Source organism: Monomorium pharaonis, chromosome 11 (assembly GCF_013373865.1).
Source record: "Monomorium pharaonis isolate MP-MQ-018 chromosome 11, ASM1337386v2, whole genome shotgun sequence".
NCBI classification, from domain to species: domain Eukaryota; kingdom Metazoa; phylum Arthropoda; class Insecta; order Hymenoptera; family Formicidae; genus Monomorium; species Monomorium pharaonis.
Window position 1 is genome coordinate 9,488,492 of NC_050477.1, and position 15,169 is coordinate 9,503,660.

General features: G+C 36.0%; 2 long non-coding RNA genes across 2 annotated transcripts; one reads left to right on the forward strand and one right to left on the reverse strand.

Moving 5' to 3' along the window:
• Positions 1-22: 22 nt before the first annotated feature.
• Positions 23-1,547, reverse strand: LOC118647843. Its single transcript, XR_004964975.1, has 3 exons — positions 860-1,547; positions 714-761; positions 23-630 (listed from the first exon to the last, which is right to left on the reverse strand). It is a non-coding gene; the product is annotated as an uncharacterized LOC118647843 (long non-coding RNA).
• Positions 1,548-1,724: 177 nt separating this feature from the next.
• On the forward strand, positions 1,725-4,148 carry LOC118647953. Its single transcript, XR_004965099.1, has 6 exons — positions 1,725-1,946; positions 2,124-2,180; positions 2,805-2,865; positions 3,040-3,098; positions 3,532-3,680; positions 3,946-4,148. It is a non-coding gene; the product is annotated as an uncharacterized LOC118647953 (long non-coding RNA).
• Positions 4,149-15,169: the final 11,021 nt, after the last annotated feature.

Here is a 15,169-nt window from a genome sequence, read left to right on the forward strand (position 1 = left end):
AATACAAGAAAGATCTCCAATGCGATTGCTTCGTGTGATATTTGTAAAAACCAACGGCCACAATTAATATGTCTCCAACAATGAGGAAGATTATTGATAAAGCATTTTTTGATTAGTTAATTCATGAAATTTTTAATTGATTTTTTAAATTCGTCAAGTCTTGCCTAAACCAAGTCAAAACTAAAAACAAAACAAATTGCCTTTGTCATGGCCTGTGTACTATCCAAGGAAGAGAATACCTGTCATCACGACGTCGATGAGGTTCACGCGAGTGGCTTTCAATCTTAACCAGAATATCAATGGAACTTGTGACCATTGGTATTACGATGTTAAAGTTTTTAAGCTCTCCAGGCCATTGTGTTCGAATAATATACCTGTCAGTCTTGCATCTCATTACTCGAGCTCTTCAAGTCGGCCGACACATTCGACAGGGAACGAAAGTGCACTGTTCGAACGATGCATCTTAATCTTCAAATTACCTCTTTTGCAGTATCTCTCTTACGAAAGTGCTGAATCAATTTTCTTTTGCGAATCTGCACCAGGTAATAGATGTCTAGATGTCTTCAATACGCCATTGAAATGTTATTTTTTAGGGGGAAAAGGTACGTGCCTTATCTGCGACTAAACATCCTTGAAATATTGAAAAAATCGGAGGTTAGGTTAGGAATACAAACAAAAGGCATATTTGTCTTTGAATTAGAATTCGTATTTACTTTTAAATACTTGACATTTGCGCTGCGAATTCTTATGCGTTTTCAGAGCTGCACAGATGATAAAAATACAGAGGTGCATAATAAATTAGAGAAAATCGTTATGACAATTGGGCAAATTGCGGGAAAATATATCATTGTTTACATACTTTATACATTAGTCAAAGAGAATACTAAGAACGATTATAATCGCCGATTGTGATCACTTTTTTCGTGAAACTCTCGGAACTTCGCGTACACTACTGTTCATTTTCGAAATTGATACTACATAAGTACAAAATCGACAGTTTGAGTCTATAAAGAACTGCGTGCGGCTCTTTTCGCATGCAAAATTGAATACGCGGAAGACAAAACTGCTTTATCAAAATTTCATGATTTTGAGATTGCGTGGAGTGACGACTCGTTTAACAGACAAGCGAAACCTCTATATTAATTTCATATTAATACTTGCTATTGAAATATAATTTCCATAGCGTATAGAAAGATTTGATGCTCATATATTGATGATCTGTAAAAACGCATAATATTTGGTCGGTCGACGACATGTATTGCACGTATAACGCGACGAGCATATCATCTCATGTATTGTATTGCATGTAATACATCTATTCTAAGTAAAATTAAAAGCAAGATATGGAACGTTGCCGCATCGAGCAACGTCAATCTTGTGTGAAATTGATCGCACGGAGACAAAGGCGATTCTCATCATCTCGAGCCATATTCAACTGCTCGGGAATCGCAGCACAAATGCGAAATAGAAACGAAACGAGAAATTATAAGAGGATAACTTAATTCGATCATAAATATCCAATTAGTTAGATAGCTCCGATAGCTCATTTAATTCTATGATAAAACTGCTAAAAAATTTTTAATTATAGTATTCGTATCGAATTTAATCTTCTTCATAATAAAATGACGACTTAATAATGAAATTTAATAATTCTATTTTTCATATTATAACTATTAATATAATCTAAAAGCGGCTGTGTCGCGATTTTTTTCGCCTCGAATCATTAAGGTACATTTTCAAAAGTGACGCCACACAGTAACTGGCGTGCAGTTCGAGTGTGGTGCTACGGTGTAAACACTGCGGAATTCTTGAATCCACTGCGTGAAGTTAACCGCGCGAGAGAGACGAAGCCAATTCACTCCATCTTTTTGCGTATCGCTTTCAGAACGTAACGGACGCAGGATGGACCGACTCCGGAGCAAGTGGCACCACAAATCTCTTAATTGGTAAGTATAACACATATCAACCGTGCGTAATTGTAATTCGTTTGAACCGCGTATCTGTCAATATTTGTTCGAGCGAAGATCGCGACTCGTAGCGACATGTAAATCGTGATACGCAAAGGTGATCGCGCGAGGAGCAATCGTTTAGCCATCTTAATTGCATTCCTTTCTCATTTGTAGATCGTGGCAGGTTGATGTGGACCGGTGCCGGGGCAAATGTCGTGCCGTATCTACTCGGTAAGTCAAATCTGCGTAACTTGGGCTAAGGTCCCAGTCTTAACATTGCGCTCACGCATTTTTCATATATATTGAACAATACGCGTTAATCAGAATATCGGAAAAAGAGAGTCGCATCATCGATTATTCATGTGGGCAACCGATATGCAAGGACGTGTACCCAGTGATATCTAGTATCGAATCTTTTTGCACCATTGTGCTGCACGGAGAGGATGGCTGGCAGCAAGAATGCTGCAAAAAGATTCGGCGTACCGATCGCGCGGCGGCGGCGTTACTTTTGACGCGTGAAGTTAACCGCGCGACGCGGCGTCATTTTTGACGCGTGAAGTTGACCGCGTGAAAGTGACGAAGCATTTCTCTCCACCTTTCTGCGTATCGCTGGTAGAACGTAACAGACGCAAGATGGATCGGCTCCGGAATAACTGGCATCGCGGAATCTCTTAATTGGTAAATATAACACGCATCAACCTTGCGTTGTGATTCGTTCGAATGCGTATATCAGTCAACACTTGTTCGATCGAAGATCGTGGCGACGTGTCAATCGTGATACTCCCTTGAAGTTGATCGCGCGAAATTAAGAGACAAAGCCGTTTCACGCCATTTTGATTTGCATATCACTTTCAGAACGTGACGAACGCAGGATGAACCGATTCTGGAACGAGTGGCATCGCGAGTCATTTAATTGGTGAGTGTAACACATATCAATTTTACGTTATAATTCGATCGAATGCGTATTTATTAATATTCGTTCGAGCGAAGATCGCACGATTGCTTGACACTCAATTGTGACGCACAACATTAATCGCGCGGGAAAGGAATACCTTCGTTATCTTAACGTGCGTTCTTTTCTCATTTGCAGATCATAACAATCCTGACATGGATCGGTTCCAGGGCGGATAACATCGCGATATTTATTTGGTAAGTAGCACTTACATTGCAGTACTTGGTCAACCGATAATGTACGGCAAAAGCATTCTGCTTTTAATTTTACATATTTTCTGTCAACTACAGAATTGTTTTTCTGTATTTTCTGTATATTAAACAATAAATAATAGACTTGTCTTTTATCTTTGATAATCATTATTCCATGTTGTAACATTAGAGTGTGTGAATTAATATTACAAACAGATATTCGCGTTGTTATAATAGCCAAAAATATTGTTGCGTTTGTCGATTATTTAAGCAAATAATCAATTATTCGCGTGGATATCTACCTATAATATTTATTTACGTATTTTAGTTTTATGATAATAATCATTATAAAAAAACAAATGCGTATTATTTATTGTTTAATGTACAGAAAATAAATATGAATTTATGTATCTTAATTAAATTTGTGCATTATTTTCAGAAGGCGACAAACACGAAATGAAGTTGCTCCGAATGCATTGCAAATTATTTTTTAATAACTTGTGAGGAAGAGGAAGAGGAAATCTGACAATATCAAAATAGGAGAAGGAGGTCTAGGAGGACATCAGGTGTCGGTGGAGCAACTTTGCGGTAAGCCTTATTGTTTACTTGCATAAAATTAGTATTTTCTTCACATTCATTAGTTTTATTTTGATGATTTAAGAACAATTTAAAAAATAAAAATTTTAATCTAAAACATTGTATAACTGTATTTTTATTTTGAAAATTTTCATAATTATTTCAATAGAATTTGATATTTAACTGAAAAACGATTAAAAAATTATGTGCGAGTAAAACTAATGAATTATTAATTCTTTTTTGAACGCTATTTTGAAAATTATGTTTTTTGTTACAGAATCTCCGTAGCTACATCACTAATAACTCCACTGTTGCGCATCGGTTGGTAAGTGATAAAAATTTGTATTACTAAGGTAACGAATCTATGAAAAATATATTAAATATATCGTATCAACATTATTACAATTATATTTGAAATAACTATAATACAAAACTTTATGGATTCATTATCTTAAAATAAACATACGGACACATATCAAAGAAAGACATTTTTATTGACAGTAAATGAAAGTTCCACATTCACGTTTGAAACTCTCAGGTTTCTCTCTGGTAACACGAAACAAAATCGAAAACCGTAGATATATTATCCACCGAAATATGTGTAGCCACATAGTTCACGTGCATGTTTTGTGCACGTAGAGGTGCCCGTGAACCAGTTTCATCTAAAACGCACATATTTTATTCTCAAGCTTCTCCTTGGCAATGATTAATATAACTTTTTTAACGTATTGAAAAATATCAATAACTAATACTTTTAAAATAATTTATTTTTATCTTTCAAGTATAATAAAATTAATGTAAAAAATTTACACTTTTGCTAAATTAACTATCAATTAATATCATTAGTGATAAAAAAAATGTATGAAGTAAATTATACATATTCTTTTTAAAAGGATTTCTAGAGTCTTAAAGATTATAAAAAATATTTCTAGAAATAAAAATATATACTTATCTCACTCTTTATTTTTGTGAGAATAGATAGTTTAAATTGTTTTTGTTTTAATTCTGAAAATACATCTGCGATATGGCTCTTGTCCGTCTAAGAAAATGCAAAGAATCGCATCCGCTGTCGGATTGCGAAGAGGCTTTTACTTGGATTGTTAAACATTAGAATTATTAATGGCCGTATCCACTCTGCGGAACATTTGCTTTTACACTTATGATACTGTTCTGCGACATGAGTTCTGCCTGAGTTTTTTTTATTACTTTTCTGAATATTACGAACATTTTTATTCACAATTTCGCCACGCATGTTTAAAGCCCTAATACATTAGCTAGAACTACACGCGTGTGAGAAAGATTACCAGAAACGATGTTATTTAAATACATGCGAGTTTGTGCTGTATTCTCTCCACTGGACGGTCGCTGTGTCCTATTCTATTAAAATCTTATGCATGTTAACATAATCGCTTATAGCGTCCTTTAAATATGTCATTAATATTCATTGTTACAGCACCGCCGTTATTTTCGCCGCGTATATGCAATATTAATTAAAACAATCCGCCATTCGGGAACTTTAATTTTACTATGCAGCCGGCGGCGTATATATATATATACAGCTGCTCGAGTATGGGCCAACTTCATTAAAAAAACATCGAAACGCATTCTCTCCGCTGCCGAGCGGCTTCATTTGCAAATAGCCCCATGCGTCACCGTGTAAAATAAAGCGCGACACCTTCAGGTTATATGCATTACGTCGCGAACGAATAAACCGATAACTTGACACCAAAGCGAAGAAATTCTCCATTAGTATGCCGTTCCTGTGTGACAAGGAATTCCTCGTGCATCCGCGGACAATCCCGCGGACACGAAAATTGCATAAAATATAATTTTCTCTTAGCTTTAATGCGCGCCAGGATGGAAACGATAATTGAATTTTTGTGCCGCCGGAAGCGTTCGTTATTAGTCTGAATTGTGTAACACGATTTGCAAGGAAACCGACAGTTTCTATCACCGGCACGTCTAATTCTATTTAGCGTCCGGAAGCGTTCTCTGCGAAGTATAGCAGAAATTTTCTATACGCAACGAAAGGAGCAAAATTATTCTACATTTAAGTGAAACACGGGTAAGAAACGAAATGCTATCCTTTCCATTCATTATTATTTACTCAGCTATTCTTACGTAAATTATTTCACTTTCTTGGGCAAGCAGATTTTTGCTTATTTTCTAATTGAATTTGTCTACGTGTTTTATTTGTGTCAAAGCGAAGCGAGAAAAAGTTTATTCTGGCTATCGATTGTAAAATATTTAATTTTATATTACGTATTTTTGTAGTGTATAATTAGGTAACAAGAATTCAAACGGAGTTTAAATTAACAGAAAGTAAAAAAAATTACGTGCAGTAGCTCTGATAAAATTTAAGTGAAAAATCACGGAACTGGTAATATTTCTATATTCGTATATTACACCTAACATGAAATACATCGGTCTGATTACTCGTCTCGTATACGAACGCAAATCTCGAGTTACTGAATGCAAATACAGTCTTAAAAGTCTTCATAACTTATCTCACAGAGAAAATATAGTGTTTTTTTATGTTCCGGCATGCGCGAGGAAATTAAATCTCTCTGACATTGTTATTTCCTCGTCGGTCGATACTGGAACGCCGAATAAATCTGGACATAGCGGGGACAGGACCACAATATTTGGTTACCGTCGCGGTACACGTGTCTCGCTCTTAAAAGATACGGGGCGGGTTTACATCCTTGCGGATTCCTATCCGTCTCCACGGTATTCGGACAAATGCACACGTGTGTGTGTGTGAGTGTGCAGTATCCACGTCGCTCGGATACCTGCGGCGCTCTTTGGAATCCACATTATTCCACGCTCGGATTCGCCCCGCTATTACTGGTACCGGTAATTTCCGCGGTGCGTATACGCGCACGCCGAGACTCGATGAGAAATTCATAACGGCACGCCGGATGTACGTTATCGTCTGTGTACGCGCGTCGACGTGGCCGTATATTTATATCGTGCAGAAATGAAACTTACACGGTTCGCCGGGAAAAACGTACTTCTATCGATATTAAACTAACCGGAACACAGCTGCCCCGGCCTTCTATAAAATGTCGCGCAGAGAGCGTGCACAGTCAACCCCATCTCTCCTTTGCACGGAATGAAAAGAAGAAGTCGATGGAGCCGAGGGTTTCATATCGGGGTTCGCCCAGCGAGATATATTGTACTCGCGAGAGGCACGTTGCTTGGATTTCGATTTGTCCACTTTATCGCTGTTCGAAAAGGAGACTTGTTTAATATTAGCCGCCGATGATATACGAATAGGGATTATTTACGTTATAAGATTACTCGGTGATTTTAGAAAATTATTGTTTTGTAGTTATTTGATGCGAAGAGATTTGTCAAGTGTAAATTCAAGTAATACATGTACATATATATGTATATATATATTAATATTCTTTTGCATATAGTATTGGAATAATGTACTATATATTTAATAGTATTTTGTATATTTTTAAAGCATATTGATACATATAATAAAAAAATAAAACAGTTTTTTTTATTATTAATTGTGCCAAAGTTAAATGTCTAATTTGATTTATATCTATTTTCTTATTTTACTTATTTTTACTAACAAAATTCTCTACAAGTCTCTCACTTATTGAAATATTAAATATTAGATTTTTTAAAGAATTTTATTTGATCAATTAACCAATTTTAATTAGAACGAATAGATACTCAGTGAAAATTAAGCGATTTTTAAATTTATGAGATAGAATTCGACGTAATTATCTCGAAGCTTAATTGAGCGCTGAAGTTAGACATTCGGTCAAGCACCGGTGATTAATCGAGTTGGCCCTCCAATTCTCAGGTCATTACTCGAACACTAATCCGCGCTTGGATTATACCAGTGCGCTTTATGCGTCCTAGTGAAACCATTTGCAAAACTACTCTGCAAATATAGAACGACTGGTGACTAAGAACTCCCTTCATTTTACCCCGGCAAGGTTTTTATCCCGGCGAGATCGACGAATGCCGGGCTGTACAAGAGATGATAAAGGAGCTATTTTATCTTTTTCGATAAAAAAGTCGCATCCTTTTGCTACTTATTTTAATACTTCTGCGAAGTGAAGCTTCTTTTATTTGTTCGAATGAACAAATGGAAGGTTCGAAATCGGGATGTGATAATCTAGTCAGCCGTTTCTCTCGTCAAACGACACATGTGCGTTCTGCGATTACAGCACGATCGCAAACGAGCGCGGCTAATCCGCGCGAAATAATAAATTTTTAACCCGTTTTCTTTCCCCCGTTCCGGCCGGGCCGGAGACGTGTCAACCGCCGCTAATTTACGAGCGCGTAATCCCGCTAGATTGGCGGGATTTATCGTCAGGCAGGCGCATAAATTTCGCGGCGAGCGATTATGCGGACTTATCTTCTTGGCGACCTGCTGGATTCGCGAGCGGTGATACCGCGAGTCGCGAAGCACCACGCTAAACGCGCGATTTTATTCTCCCGTGGAAGCCTTGCAACAATCCCACTTATACGTAGATCGTATCACGAGTATTAAAAACGAAGCTGGCATGAAAGGCTTAAAAAGGAACTATACGAATCTCTTAAAATCTAACAAAAAATTATTCTCGTAGAGCAATTCGTGTCTACCGCGTAAACAACATGGTGGCTCGACTTGTTCTGAAACAATTCGTTTAGTTTAATGATATCAGGATTCTAATTTGCCAAGTCTTATAGAGATATCAAAACTAAAGCCAGAATTTTCTCGCTAATTTAAATTTCCACGAAATAATATGCCGAGTGCTTCACGCACACGTGAGCTATGATGAAACGTCATCGATATAAACCATGCAACCATTTGCTTAATTGTATTCACTTTGTTTGCTGATTATGTAACAAGTTGTATGCGCATTTTGTATGTATAAAATAACCGTAAGTAATTATATTACCGGAATACATCGGACCGCGAAGAATTAATGAGAACCTTTACTAAAATAAGAATTATTTTTAGAGGATTATTACGAGAACAATGTCGAGATAAATTTTATGATTTTCAAATATCCTACACATCCTGTAGAATACAAATGTTAGTTACAACAACGCATCTGCGTCAATACAACAATGGTACATAATTTTACGGTGGGGATTAATAATAGCTGGGATACATTTCATGCGGAATTATAAATACGCCTGTAAATCATGATTCTACTATACGACAGTGCTGTATCTATCACGCGTAGGGACGATGAAAAACGTTTATAAGCAAACGCTTTGATATACGAACAAAGCGAACGTTTTGTAGCAAAAAGCAAAAGATTATTTCAAACGTGCGAGATCGCGCCTTTGCATAATGCTCTTACTTTAGAACGAAAATTCGGCTACTACTTTCCACTAGCGGCATTTGCATCACTTTTATTCGTACGACCCATTTGCATTTCAGTCATTACAGTTTTTGCATATCACCACGAAAATTTTCCAGAGCTGCGGAGGACGATAAAAAAAAATTAATAGATCGGTTCTCCTCTTGTCGCGAAAAGCCGGGAGATAGTTTTATCAGTAATATCGCAATGTGTATGCAGATTAAATTAATAAATTAATGGAAACAAATTCAGGTCTCCATCTTTCGAACGTATATTAAATTGATGTTGATATATAAATGTTGTAATTGCTATAACAATGGCAACGTTTATCACTAATACTTCCATCCTTTTGGGGGGGAAGGAGGCAATTTGTGAGAAGAGAGAGTGACATAGACTAGAAATGAAATAACCATCTCACAGATGACCGCGCGCGAATCGAAATAGCACTTCCGATTTCGCCGGAAATCAGCTCAATGCCATTTGCGAATAGTTTGATCTCAACCGTAGAATCTTGCCTATTCGAGAAAACAATTGTGAAACAACTAGTTGTCTAAATTCCCGAAAGCGCCAAAGCTCATTTAATCAGTATACAGTTACAGCATGCAGCGCGTTTGCTGAATTACAAAGTAAAAAAATTTTCCGATTGCCCCGATGCACTGATTGTGTATTTCAAGGCATATTTTGCCGAAGTTAAGAAGTTGCAAAGATGGAAATGTCAAATTAGTTTTTAGATTTCGAGAAAATAAAAAGACAGATTTCAAATTATTTTTTAAACATGGCAATAAAAAAAAGATGAATTTTTATTAATCAAGAATGAATTTTTTATTTAATTTGAACCGTTGCTAAGTACAACAAATTACGTATTTTATTGCAGTTGAAAATGCATTAAAATATAATGTCATTTAATATAATTAAAATAATATCTTGTATCATGGAAAAATATAATTTGCAATTTAATTCATTCCTTCGAGATTCACAAAATGATATTTGTTAATTGGTTCATGTCGATGTAAAATTTACGCGGACAAAAATCCAAGAGGCAATTTTATCAAATCTAATTAATTCAGTAATAAACTTTTATTCATAATAAATTTAACAAATGAAATTTTCATCAACCGATTATTTCCAAATAAGTTAAAAATTTTAAAATAATATAAAAATTATAGAGAAACTGTAAAATATTTTATACACGTCTGCTAATATGAAACATGGTTTAAAATTACTTTACAATATTAACATAGAATTAATTTAATTGAAATTTTATCAAAGAGATTTAAAATTCTTCAAACACTTAATAATTTAAAACAAGAACAAGATAAATCATACATTTACAGTAATATAATCCATATCTTTTACAAATTTATACGGCGGCCTGATTTTCCACATGATAGAAAGAGTCGCGGTGGCATTCGACAGTAGTTACAGTCAAGCTTTACGCAGACACATATTCGCAATAGAACTGTTACACTCCTGAGTATGCTGTTGTATATTTTAAAATTATGGAAAATTATGTCACATACTCTTCTTTCAGTAATCTCATAAATTTATAGCTTTGTCAAAGAAGTTCAAAGAAGTTAAATAACATTATATATATATATATATATATATATATATATATATATATATAGATATGTGTGTGTATGTATCTTACATAAAACATTACGTATTTATAGTATTAATAAAATGTTATAATATACACATATATTTTTTCTTTTTACATTTAATACATTATAAAATATTATTAAATTTATAGAATATATATTAAATAATATTATACAGAAAAATATGCATATTCAACTTATATAATATTCCTTAAAATGTCCTTTAGCTCAAAAAAGCGAAATCCAACTTTACATCTATTTTATAGAAGCCGTTTGCTATATTTCATGTTAATCCAGCCTTATTCATACTTCAGCAGCTTAGCAGCCTGATGTATATTACAGGAACTCTGTAAAAGAAACACGCGGTAGCCTACCTCGCGTATATACTTCTCGAGAACGATGTCTGCTGCTTGCTTACGTAAGGGGGATTCTCTCCGTGACGTGAAAAAAAATTGCAGTCCAGTGCCGTGCCGAATTTAAACGGGCGTATTATCATGTGCGTTCTCGGCTCCTTTTAGCCTGGCACTTTGATAAGAGGGCAATTCCCACATATACGAGTCCCGCGAGTAATGTCGTTAAGACTTCTACGCGGATATACCTGAGAGAAGAGGAAAAGAGAGAGAGAGAGAGAGAGAGAGAGAGAGAGAGAGCTTTGCGGTGCAATTTGCAAGTTATAATCGGCTAACTGGAAACAACAATGATTCGAGAGACTTTCAACAAACTAATTAAGTTTAAATACTAGTATGATGACAAAAGCTAACTTTATTAAGCCTTATAATTTTCATGCATGTGATTACCTCGCGTCGCTTGTTATTATTAATAAAATTAGTGCAATCTTTTTTACAAAACTACGAAATGAAGAATTTAAAGTGAATTTTTCATTTAAATTAAAATATATACATATTCAATTATTAAAATTATTTCTTTATAGTTTTATACAGTCTATAATAAGAGAAATAAGCGCAAAAGAGTAGTAAGTAGAAAAAATCTGAATTGTAAGATTAAATTTAAATGCATATATATATATATATATATATATATATATATAGTGTATATATAATTTTATTAGAGATTTTTCAAAAAATTTTGAATCAATTTTTTTTAATTAGAAAAGAATCTATAATATTTTCCACAGAATTTATAATAAGAAGAACACTAAAGACACTATTATTCGATCCTTATTTGAAAATCATTGATTTCTTACCTTTCGTTACAGATATCTAATTAATATCAAATAACTCGAGATATTTGCCGAAAACAGGGCTTGTTTTGGAACTCTTATAGTCGAACTTCTCATAAGAAATTATCGAAAACAGAGCCAATGGAAAAAGGAAGTCTTCCAAGCTACGGCGAACGAATCTAAACGATTGCATCAGTGCCGATGCAGTCGATGATACCTCAGTCGCTTTTAGCCGGTAAATTACCCGAATTTCTGGCTTTCCTCTTTAATCTAGTCCAGCGCGTCTATCACAGCGTGCTGTAATGCTGGTTGCTCCTCTTACTTGCGAACCCTTTCAACGCCCGCGGCATCTCTTCCAGGGCGGCGAGCCCTTCGTCGCCGATTATTACTCCGGCGAGCCGGCCGAATTGCAAGAGAGGAAAATCGCTGTCCAGTTAGAAGCGATTCCAAAGCGGAACTCGCCCGTTGAATGTTCGGTTGGACATGACGTAGCCAACCGTCCAGCCGGACGACGTTTGTAACGAAAAGAGGAAAATTGTAATCACAGGAAATGGCCGACATATAGTATCCTTCGTGCAAAGCAAAGTGCAATGGAAACGTGCGATGGTCGGGACGTCGAGCTTTTCCGCATTTTCGCGAAAGGGACGAAATATCCCCATACCTCCGTGTCTTCTTTGATCGAATCCCGAGCTCGAGCTTGATATTAACTGTTTCATCTTTTGACTCTTGAGTCTTTCTTTGATTCTTGAGTATTTGAAGTTCTCACTCGCACTCGGAAAGTGTTAACGATTTTTGTGATACGAGAAAATGAATATGTATTATTAAATTCAGTTAAAGATCCTAATAATAGATCCAAGTATTTCATCATTTCTCATTGCAAAAATTATCTTATTATCGAGATATTTATATTTATAGTTGTGCTATTATAACTGTGCTCATTGCAATCTAAATAATTAATTTTTATAAATTTGCAATTTTTTTTTTGCTTAATAAAATCAATTCTATTAATATTACATAATAATAATTATTATTATTATTAGACACCTCGATCTGCCTCGAGGAATGGTACTTCTCTTACTTATTATATAATGTTTGATCTATTATTAGTTCAGTATCTACTTAAACGCATCTTTAATAATTGCAAATAATTATTTCAGTTCACCTTACGTTATAAATTAGATGTTGGCTCTGCCAAGACCAATTTTAATTTTCTTATAGTTTTATACTTTTATGTTCATCCCTTTTAAGAATACAAATGACAGCATCTCTCCAGAAGATCTTACAGAAATATCTCTGACGGTGAAAAATAACTAAAAACGAAGAGATACTTTTCAAAGCATGATGAGCACGGCATAGTAATGAGCTTTAAACGGATTGAAAAGGGAGAGAGAAACAGAGATGCACGGGATGAGCCATCGTGTGGCTCGGGGATGAACGGTTCTGCATCGAGATGGGTTAGTACCGTCTAGGGTTAAATTGTTCGTAACAGGCACACTACTGATAAGCACCGTGACACATACACGCGGGCGAACATATTCGCCGGCTGCAAATTTACGATATCCGCTTACGGCGTGCCGTCGCGCAATGGGGCCGCTGATAAAAGTAGACGCGAGTTCCTCCCATGCCACCCCCGCGAATTATCGCCGGCGAATTTACGGCGTTATCCCGTTATCTCGATTGGCGTTGCCCGAAACGTTGTACGTGTTCGTGTGTGTGTATGTGTGCGTCAACGGGGGTCCGGAAATGGCTACGGATGAACGCCGACAGCCAACGAGGGTTCAGCTCTTCCGCGCGACGGTAACGAGTTCGGGACGAGACGTTATTCCGAGGGGTGAAGGGCAGTTTATGGCACCTGGATCCGGGAACAGAAAGTCGATTCTCGTCTATTCTGCCGGAAACGAAAGACGGTTTTATGATTTAGCCGTGTACTAGAAGAGGATACTATACGTACGAGAGCGAATCGTTTCTATAGTGACGAAGAATTATGACCTATCGTATTGCGGCGAACGAATGGTACGATCGAATGTTCGAAGAAGGTAATGAAAAACGCGATGCGGAATAAGTTTCAGTAACAAGCGAGGAAGAAGTGATACAATGATTTCATGGTAATTTTAAAAACAAATATACATAGACAGTTGTGTATAAATTAGGTGTAATTGTACAATTATAGATTCTAGGTAGATATAAAAATTGGTATTTTCTTACAACAAATTTATCAAGCTGTTTTTTTTTACTTCTCCATCATTTCAAAGCTTCTTTTGTCAGATAGAATGTGCTACATCGAACCGGAGTTCATAATTTATTGAAAATGTGAAGAAAAATATTGATCAGAAAAATAATAATTTCATGATAAACCTATATCTGTTTCAATAATAAATATTAAATTTCATTAAAAAAATGATGAATTATTTATTCACCAATAAAAGCAGTGTTCTCATATCTCACCTTTAATAATGCAAAAGATAATTTTTTATTTATAGAATGTTTATATTCAGTCTAATTCGATTATCTCAATTGAATTACCTTAATTGTATTATCTGATTAATTATATCCTAACTTACCTGCTTTGATTTATTCTAATTTTTATTTAAAATTCATTTGAAATTGATGTAATTTCAACACTTTTTTTAATAACGATAAAATAACGTTTCCCATTACTTTAATGACAAAGCTGAAAGCTCAATCATTACAGTATGCTCAATCATTCAAACGTAAGAAAAATTAATCGCTCTTTCAACTTTCATCATTTAAAGGAACTAAAATAATCTCTCTTTTATGACACACACAGAAAGGGCCAAGATTTGTTCACTTCCGCCTGGTTACGCGCAAAAATCGGAATTACGAGGGACGGTATCGGGCGAAGGGACGACATCTCGACGTTCTTTCGGTGAGAACATCGCGGTATGAAGTTTCTTGCGGCGAAGTTTTTACGGTTTTTCGTTCCGCGCGCGGCGCCGTATGGTGAAGCTTTGACGCCAGCGGTATAAATGCGATCAACTCTCTCTCTCTCTCTCTCTCTCTCGCTCTCTCTCCTTCTCTCTCTTTTTCTTTCTCTCTCCGCGAGTGGTCGTAAAAGGACTAAGACCTGCTGCTGAGACGAATTCTATTCCCTTTGCCCCGTCATCCTTTTCCGCGCGACTTTCCGTTCCTACAAAGTTTCTTGCCGCGTTTCTGAACCGCGGCGGTGTCCATTACCGCTGTGCCGTTAGCGTTTCCGGTTTTCTCGCGGAAAAATATCTCGACGATCGCCTTTGTCGAAGTGCATGCTGCCGCTTTGTTATTCGCGATAATGGATTACAAGTATCTGCTTTTCTCGCTGTGTTGTTGAACGTCAAATGCAACTTTTATTCGTGCGATCGTATAGTGAAAATACAGTTGTGTCGAGTAACGCAAGAG